At 46.2% G+C, this 9,076-nt stretch overlaps 1 long non-coding RNA gene across 1 annotated transcript; it reads right to left on the minus strand.

The window, feature by feature from the left end:
* Window positions 1-1,435: 1,435 nt before the first annotated feature.
* LOC144166718 (uncharacterized) lies at window positions 1,436-5,578 on the minus strand. The gene is made up of 2 exons (XR_013321739.1): window positions 5,155-5,578; window positions 1,436-2,216 (listed from the first exon to the last, which is right to left on the minus strand). It is a non-coding gene; the product is annotated as an uncharacterized LOC144166718 (long non-coding RNA).
* Between the last annotated feature and the right edge of the window lie 3,498 nt (window positions 5,579-9,076).

The following is a 9,076-nucleotide window of genomic DNA, read 5'->3' on the forward strand; positions in this document are numbered from 1 at the left end:
CTCTTAAAAAAACGAATTAACACACATTTGCGACACCGTCTCAGAACATCACGACTGAAACGCGCCAAGGGGCGCATCATTGTAACCTTGCTTTAGGCTTTAGTTCATATGGAGTTGGAATACGTACGTATAACTTTTTTCGTCTCTTCTAGTAGTTCTAACTGGTTCAGTGTGAAAAACGAGAGATAAGCACAGTTGCGTGATCCATGGCACTACAGCAACTTACTAGGCTACGTAGCGGAAGAACTGTACATGTAAACAACGCTATACCAAAATTTTAAGTCGTGATCATATATTTACCTGCTTCTGGGATTGTGGCGGCACGACAAATATATCCAGTTTTTCCCGGGACCTTCTTTGGCTACTAATTCCGTTTCACAGGCCTGCTAAGTGGGGGCTTATGGCCTGCGTTCACTCGAATACACCGTAGTGCACCCCAACACGTTATAACGGCGATTGCTCGTCTAATAAGCATCATGCACACGCACAAGCGCACGCACTACTTGACCCTATCCTCGTTATCGAAACGATTCTTTGCAGGTATACATAAAACTCCAAAAGCATTGCGTTTGTGTTTCTTTGAAACAATTGCTTCGAGAAATGGACGCACAAACACACCATAATATAATCGCTTACCGAGACAACGAAACTGTGAGGATTTTTACCAGCCGGATTAGTTTGGGAGTCGAGAAAATACCGTCCCTGTGTAGGCAGTACAAGCACTTGAAATTCCAGTTCATTCTCGTAACACACGCATCGAGCAACGGCGTTTTTGTGTTCGTTGTTCGCAATGCCAGGCTTCCTCTAGGCGCGTGAAAGAAGAATTCAAACGCGGGAGAAAACACCATTATACAACCAATATTTTGCTCAAGTCGGTGCGAAGTACGTTTATTCCAAGCGAGATATTTCTTTGTGATTACAGCGTACGTAATTTACTAACATCGGTGTTTGTACAGCACTACCTATGAAAACGAATGCGTAAGCACATAGCCGTAATAAATGCACCGGTATTTCAGAAAACATCTACATATGTGAGAGGTGTTCAGTATCAGCAAAATTTGATGAGCAACTGTTCCTATTTAAATGTTGCACACCTCGAGCCTTACAAGCAACTGATCATTCTCAACAAAACCATTACTTTCTATGAGACTCGAGTTCGCTCTGTCTCGACGAAAACTGAAAGCATCATTGCTGCCTCTTATTGGCCGCTCAAAGGCCTTGCAGTCTGCCGAATACCAATCTTGACTCGCTGAAACCACCCATCTATGTCGTGTCTTCGGGTGTATGAATGTGAGGTTCAATCTTCTTGGAAAGGACCAGTCAATAAAGTCATCCTCTCTACCCTCGTGCAACTGAATGCACAAATAAAGCCACACGCTGTCACCCTCTTTTCTAAATTCAATTCCCCAAGATATTAAATACCGCAGTAGATATACTTTGTCGCTCCAGCTAACAGACCAACCATCTTCCAGTGCCTTCCGTTTGAGTGCTGCATACTCCGTCATAACCCGTTGACGGGCTTTCGCGTTACTTGGAGGCCATGGTAACGCTGATGCTATGGCAGTCATGAAGGATTCACGGTGTTCCGTGTAAAAAGCTTTTATGTCAGCTACGTTGTGATCTAAGTTTGTCCCAAACTTTGTTAGCGCTTCCTTTAAATGATCAATCTTGCGGGTAACTTCAACGAGTGTGTCACTAAGAGTGTCACTACCCGTGGGAGGTTGACCAAGCTTAGCATCTAGTTCCCCAACTCGTTGTTCTAACCTTTGTTGGTACGTTACCAGGGCTTTAATCTCAGCTTCATTCTTGGCCAAACGATGTAGAGTTTGAACAGAGGCTGTCTGAAGCTGCTCTGTTAGTGCTTCCTTCAAATTATTATTGCTGTGGCAAAGTTTGTCGCTTAGCGACGTGGCCTCCAGTGACAGTTGGGCAAGCTTAGCATCTAGACCACGTACTCGCTGCTCTACTGTGTCTTCGGACACTAGCAAATGTGTGCGATCGTTGCCATCCGGCCTCACTCGCGCTTCAGGCGCAGCATGCAGTACAAGTGCTGTACATTGGGATTTCAGGTGTGCACACACGTCGCGGCTGAGCACCACCGCCGAGCACACGGGGCAGCGGGTCACGTGGTGCTGGCAATCGTTGCGAACGTGCTCGGCGACTTGCGAAGCTGGAAGAACGACACTGCATCCGTTGACCTCATTCGAGCAGTGCACCTACGTGAAGAACAGAAAAGGAAGCAGTCAGAAAACAAGCATATGAGATGGTGTCACTTGTTTGTAGTTACATAATCGCTTTTCGTTCAATGGCAGCTGTGACCGGTTTTCACCGCTGAGGCCGATAACATTTAGATGGTGGTGTGGTCACCGTACTTCCCCGTTATATATTAATTATTGAAGCAGCCGTACCGCGCAAGAGAATAATGAAAGGGGCACTAAAGGATGCACAACATCTTATTTTACGCAAGAAATCACGCGTTTCTTAACTCTCTCTGCTTTTGCTCGGCGCCAAGCGATGTGTGGTTTCCCAATACAGAATTTAGGCTGGTATTGCTCACTGTCGTTCCACTTCTATTGTCGCCCGACGTTGAAGCGCACGTAACAAAGAGCCCAGATCGTGGTGGAGCCCTGCATTACTCTATCGTTGCCACAACCGGAAAAGCCTGTTTCACTTTCGTTGCGAGGATTGGAAGCCGACAAAGTATTCTCATTTTCATTTTTTGTCCGTTTCGTGTCCGTTTCACGGTGTCAGTTTTGAGGGAGTCGTGCTTGGCTAAAAGCGAAACAGATTTTACGCGATGCAAGCACGGCGGGGCTACAGCACTCATTTTTCGCACGGAGAACACACCAGAAATGCCAACGCTTGAAAGCACCGTTTGTTGCTTTTCGAACAGCTCGCGTCAGAATACCGCAAGTTTGTCGACGCCGAAATACGTAAGAGTGGGTTAAGAGTGGGCCACTTTCACGGACACAAAAATCGTGTTCCCGGTCATTTTCACGAGCATAAAAATCGTGTTACAAGCGTGATAAATGTGACCGGGATAGCATTGTTTACGGTTTACTGCCGCAGGACGCAGCCGGCTACCCTTGCCTATCTTCCGAAATTCATCCCCCTGCACTGAAAACTTTCCACTTTATCATAAAAAAATCTTGTCGATCTTTAGGTGTTTGGACAACGTTGAAAAACAAATATAAGACAGTTTAAAATAGGTTTAGTTCTTGAAAATGTCTCTGCATCAAAGTTCAGCAAAAGTTAACCCAAGCCCACCTACAACCGGAAGTACGCCACAATGAAACTGACACGAAACGGACGTTTTAAAAGCGGTCAACTCAAAATGTAGCCCTAAAATTGTGTTTCTCAAGCCATTTCATGTTCAAGCCTTTTAAGCCTGATTGTTGCTACTGGTTTTCGTATTGATAAATGAACCAGCAACAATGTGCTGAAGCCAGTTTCATTTATTGCGCAAACTTTCGAAGCAAAACCTTATATGGCTAGGCAAACAGAAATTCTGGGTGTACTGTTTACGGCAGAAAAATCCTCCGGCCCCATTGTGTGCGCATGCAGGAAAAAAATAAACAAAACAGAAAGGTATTAGAAGTCAGGGGAGGGAGCCATATATCGCTTACAAAAGAGTGCGCCCGCAGCTATTTATTGATCGATTGATTATGGCGTTTAACGCGCCGACGCTACACAGGTGATGAGGCGCGCCGTAGTGGACGGCTTCAGATTAATTTTGACCATCTGAGGATATTTAATGTGCGTCAAAATATTGAACACTCGCTGTTCGAGCGTTTTAGCTATATGCCTTGATGATGCTTGCGCAGCGATCTACTGCATGAAGCACACCTCAAGCGACAACAGTGGAGCAGAGTCACCGTGGCAACGTAAACCACCACCCGCCAGATACTTCGAAATGGCTAGTCATACGTAAAACACCGGCTGCATGCTGCAGCTTCTCTGGTTTGATTTATTGATTGATTACGAGGCTTAACGGGCCGACGCTACATAGGCGATGAGGCGCTCCCTAGTGAAGGGCTCCGGATTATTTGACCTACTGAGGATCGCTCACGTGTGCCGAATCCTTCATCAGATGGGCGTTTTCTCTTTTCAACTCCATCTTAAAGCGGCCGTCCCGGCCGGGAACCGAACCCTCGTTCTTGGGCTAAGCAGCACAGCTTCCCATGGTTAACCATGTCTACATAGCGCATGGGGGCATTTTAAGCGCCATTTATCTTTCGAAAAAGATCAAGCAACTTTCGACGTACGGAGTACGTAGTATTGGCACAATGTATCACCTTTTATCAACTTACGCAAACACGGGAGTGGGGTTTCCAGTAAATTGTTTGCGGATCCCACAACACCAGATTACTGTTCACCTCCATCATTCAAAAAGCGATAAGAAGATAATTATGCATGCAGTAACTAATTTTACTGCTACAAGTAGCCAGTTCTTTCCCAGTAACCGGTAAACGCTTACGGGCCACACTATCTGCGACTGGTGACGACTTGGGGTCGAGGAACGGGTGAGCATAGCTACGTACGCACAAAACTATCACCGGCCATCGTTACGCGAATACGAGTTAAGGCACCCGGCTGTATTTTTAGCCTGTTACATATGGCAGCGGCACAGTCACCCGATAGTGACAAGTGAGCACCGAAGCGCTAGTATTTTTCTCCTTGTAACGGCCTTATGCACTGTACTTCGGCATAAACTCTGTGAGAACGAAGATGCATACCCACCGACACACCCACAGAATATGTTCAGTAGCGGGCGTTACTAAAACGAACAGATTTAAAACATGTCGCTCGCTTTTTACTGCCGACCACCTGCACTTTTCGGAGGTCCTACAACCGCAGGGAATAGTATAAGATGCTCACTGCCATTTGTGAAGGCGCGCCTCCTCCGGGTGCTCAGAACTGTCCGAAACTGGCCAGCACCTTTTAATGAACATGTTCAAAGGCAACATCAATGAAATGCGGGAGGCGCAAGAATAAACGCAGGAATTGCAGGACAAGGCCCAGCGGACACAGAATAATCAAGGATTAACTGTAACAACAACAAGCGCACAGATGCGGATTGTTGTTGCGACGACGTGGTAAATCTGCCCAATCTGCCAACAATCAGTTGTGCACGCGCCGATCCCGACGTCTCACCTTTCGTTTGAGCAGGTTCTCGGCTGGATAGTTCCTACTGATGACATCGTCTGCGCCAGAAACATCCCCTTCCAGTGGACAGACGCACTCCGAAGTTGTAGCGGAGCTCTGGTAGCATGGTTCGCATAAGACGTGTCCACACAGAAGAGAAAACGTCAGCCTCGGAATGTGTGCACACGCGCTGCAGATTAAGGCCGGAGGAATGGGATCCACGAAATTCAGGGGCCTCCTGTCGAGGTGTTCGGAATATCCGACCAGCACGAGCTCGTGGCTGCCATGAGCCATGTTCGAAGGCGTGCAAAGACTGAGGGCGTATACGCTACATGTATCGCGCTCGTTGTGAGGCTGCTGTCTGTGCCCGGCAACAATCGCTCCCCTTTCGTGGTCTACCGCTGACGTGAGTTGTTTGCGTTCTGAGATAAGCGCGTCGATATGCTTCGATGGCTGTGCGGTGCACACAGCCAACGCCTGCTAGATAAGATGAGTGCTTCGGCGAACTTTCTGAACAATCGTAGCAACCATGTGGCGTGCTTTCATCCAAGGGGCGTCGACTGTGATTTCAGAAACGTTGAACCGAAGGTCTTATCCTTGAGTGCATAAATTAACAGCGAATGACTGTGTAGTTTACCGGACATTAAAGAATGAACGTGATTCCGTGTACCTGGCTTCATTTGAATGTAATAGCATCCTGATGGGCCAATTAAGAAATGTCGTTGAATGTTAAAAAGTGTGTTCACGCCAACTTTACAAGGAAACGCTCCTAGCAGCTTTATACGTGTAGCGTAAATGACGCTGCTCTAAGAACGCCCAGGGAAAACTAGGCACTTTACAAACATGAAAGTTAAGGATCCATGTGTTTTGGGTTTTATGAGACAAACTTTCAGCGAGCCTCCATTTAACTTCCAAGAACAACCGTATTCCACTCATGTTGGCTCAATGTTGGAGTACTCATGTGTTTGCTAGGGTGCATACGCTCGAAAACCTACAGAATAGGGCCCTGGGATTCGTTTTAAGTAATTGGGATCGTCCACTTTGTTTGAGGGAAATCAAAGGTAAACCTAAATGGTATGGCGTCAAAGATCGCAGACTACACCTCAGGTTGAAATTTTTCATATATATCATTTAAAAACTGGAATCGATAAGCAGAAGCATATCCAAGCGTCATTATACATGTCTTAAAGTGGGACCACAATCTTAAATTAACCTCTCTTTAAATGTGACGCCTTGTGCAATTCATATTTTAGATCAATACGGGAGTGGAATTATCATCCACCTATGATTGTATTCATTGTTCCTAATGGCTATTTTCACCACGCTTTGTTGAATTATTTTGTTATTTGGTCTCAAATTTGGTGCTTTGTTTTATCTATCCCCCTGCTGTAATGAAAGCCAAGGCGAAGCAAGTATCAAATAAAAATATAAAGAGAGACCCAGTGAAAAGTGCCTCTTTGAGGGCATTCTTTGGCAAATTGGAATAGCAGGGTACAAACATTTTTCTCTCAGTGGTAATTGCCGCAACAAAAAAGGGCAAACACGCAGCCATTGACGCTGCTGAAAGTGCGAAAACGTGGCCACTGGTAAGCTTAGAGTGCAAAGCGCAGCTGGCACTGTTTTCGAGGGGCGTGCGAAAAATGTCATGTTACACTCTAAAGCGGGAGGAAGGCCTTCATACATAGGGCCCAGCCGCAAGTTCGCCTACGAGGGTTGAGAACCTTACGCAATCAAACTCGACCAACGAAATAGTGCTTATGTTTTATTCGTTGCCGTATGCAAGGTTTTCTGTACGCATACTACCATTGCTATGTTATTGGCTTGAAACAAATTATGAAACTCTAGTCTTACACCTTTCCTTGCGTGAAGACAAAGTTGGATAGAACTGCATTTACCAGAAGTAAGGTGTCATTCGAAACACGTCTACAATTTTTTGAAATAAATACGACATTACAGGAAAATTAAGTTATTGTGGCTAATAAATGGTGTGCACGTAACTCATAAAAACCACGTCAAACATATATTGAAAATGAAGGAATTTGTTCGATATCTCCTAGAATCAGCCCCGTGAAAGCTCATCAGGGAAGGTTACCGTGTATAAAAGTTCTTTCTAAGAAAAAGGGCCAAAAACTGGACACATTTTTGTTACGATAATTATATGAAATGGTCGTGAGTGTTTTGTGGAGTGCCGAACCGCTTCGTAAATGCATGCGCGCCGGTTTTATATACAACTAAACTGGCCAGGCAACTGTTGCAAAAATAGTTTATTTAGTCCGAGCATGGAAGTGTTCAGGAACATTGTCCTAAACGAAATGGGTTAAAAGTGGTGCAGTCATCTTTGCGAAATGAAACATTAAAGTATGTGCCCGCCCCTTTTTTATTACAGCTGGACCTCCGCACTGAAGATATCAGGTCCTGGACAATGCAGATCTATATTTCACCTATATTTCATCTATAGCAAATAAATGAATATTTTCTGCATGCGACAGTAAAAGGGCCACAGCAATTATAGGAACGGCAAGTTGTGAGCAGTGTTTATTAAATGAATTTTACTGAAAAATGAGGCTGAACAGAGCTGCGCTGAAGGCTGGGCGGCTGGGTGTGTGGTGCGGGATTACTTTGATGCGAGTGAAGTGGACCTAAAATGGTGGGTTTGTGCAGGTGCACAGTGCTATTAAGTCATCTAGTTGCGCTGCATGCGATGGTCGTGCACGTAGTGTGGCTGAACCTCAATGTCCGTAGCAACTTCCGGCAGCTCTCATCCAGCTGGACTTCAACGACCGCATCTCGGCTGACCTCCAGTAACCCTACTTCTGCCGCGCACGGGTGGCTGTGGAATGGCCGGAGTTTATGGCTGTAGTCTGGCGTTATGAACGTACGCTGGTAGACCGGCCGACGGAGACTGGCCGTTGGATAGCCATTGGAGCATGGCCGTATGCGGCCAAAAGTCCCACATTTGGACACAGGCCGAGCACGTATGCCGGAAAAGAGCCGGATAGAAAATCAATGGCCAAAGTACATCTACTTGAGTTAGGCCTAACAGTCCAGTCCTGCCTGGGAATGACCTATCTTTCCTGCACAGGCAATTATCCGTCAGGGCACCATTCGTATAAAGAGAGAGAAAGACAGAAAGAAAAACTTGTTAAAAATACCTTTAAGCGAACGGTGGGCAGCAGCGCGGTAACCTTCGTAGCCCGGGCCATGATAATCTTGTTTCTGTCTTGTTAGCGCGCGCCACACAAAGTTGTTTATGTAAACGCTCGTGGCCCCTCACTTTTTGATTTCTCGCAATGCAGCTAAAGCATACCGCGTCAATACAGGCGGTTGTCTGGCATCGTCAATGTTTTTTCTAGCGTTTTTATAGCGAAATAAGGGTAAAGGAACATTCGACCGGCACAAAATGAAATTTCGGGTGGTTTTCTTGTGAATGGGGCGTGAGGGGGGGGGCGCGTGAAGATGTGTGTTCGCTTCCTCAGACGCAGTTCGCGGTCCTTTCCTGAGAAGGAACACCGCGCCGACGACGCACAGGCTCACCATTGCTGCCGTAGAGAGAACCCACGAGTGAGTGCTGCCTCAGCACACTGCACAAATCAGGAGTGAGGGCTGAACTGTGAGGGAGGCAACCGGCCGTGCGCTTCGTCAGCCGCTGCAGTTAAACGAGCTGCCAGAGCGGAGGTTAAACACCACCGATGCCAGAACCCTGAGTGAGTGCTTAACAATGAGCGCGGCAAACGGTGCATGTGCTTCGCAAGCCACTGCAAATGCAAGTTTTCTGTAACCATACAAATATATCGGTCTGAAGTTCTTTGCCTCAGCATATTTTGCACAGTCAAAACAGATAAAAAGCTGCAACCTAATTTCGCATTAGGGATATCGTATTCGCTAGCCACTTGTTTTTGAACGCTTTTCGGCTTCTGTCTCTTCTATGACA

This window comes from Haemaphysalis longicornis, unplaced genomic scaffold, assembly GCF_048455015.1.
Source record: "Haemaphysalis longicornis isolate Haplotype H1 unplaced genomic scaffold, Haemaphysalis longicornis Haplotype H1 scaffold_187, whole genome shotgun sequence".
Lineage (NCBI taxonomy): Eukaryota > Metazoa > Arthropoda > Arachnida > Ixodida > Ixodidae > Haemaphysalis > Haemaphysalis longicornis.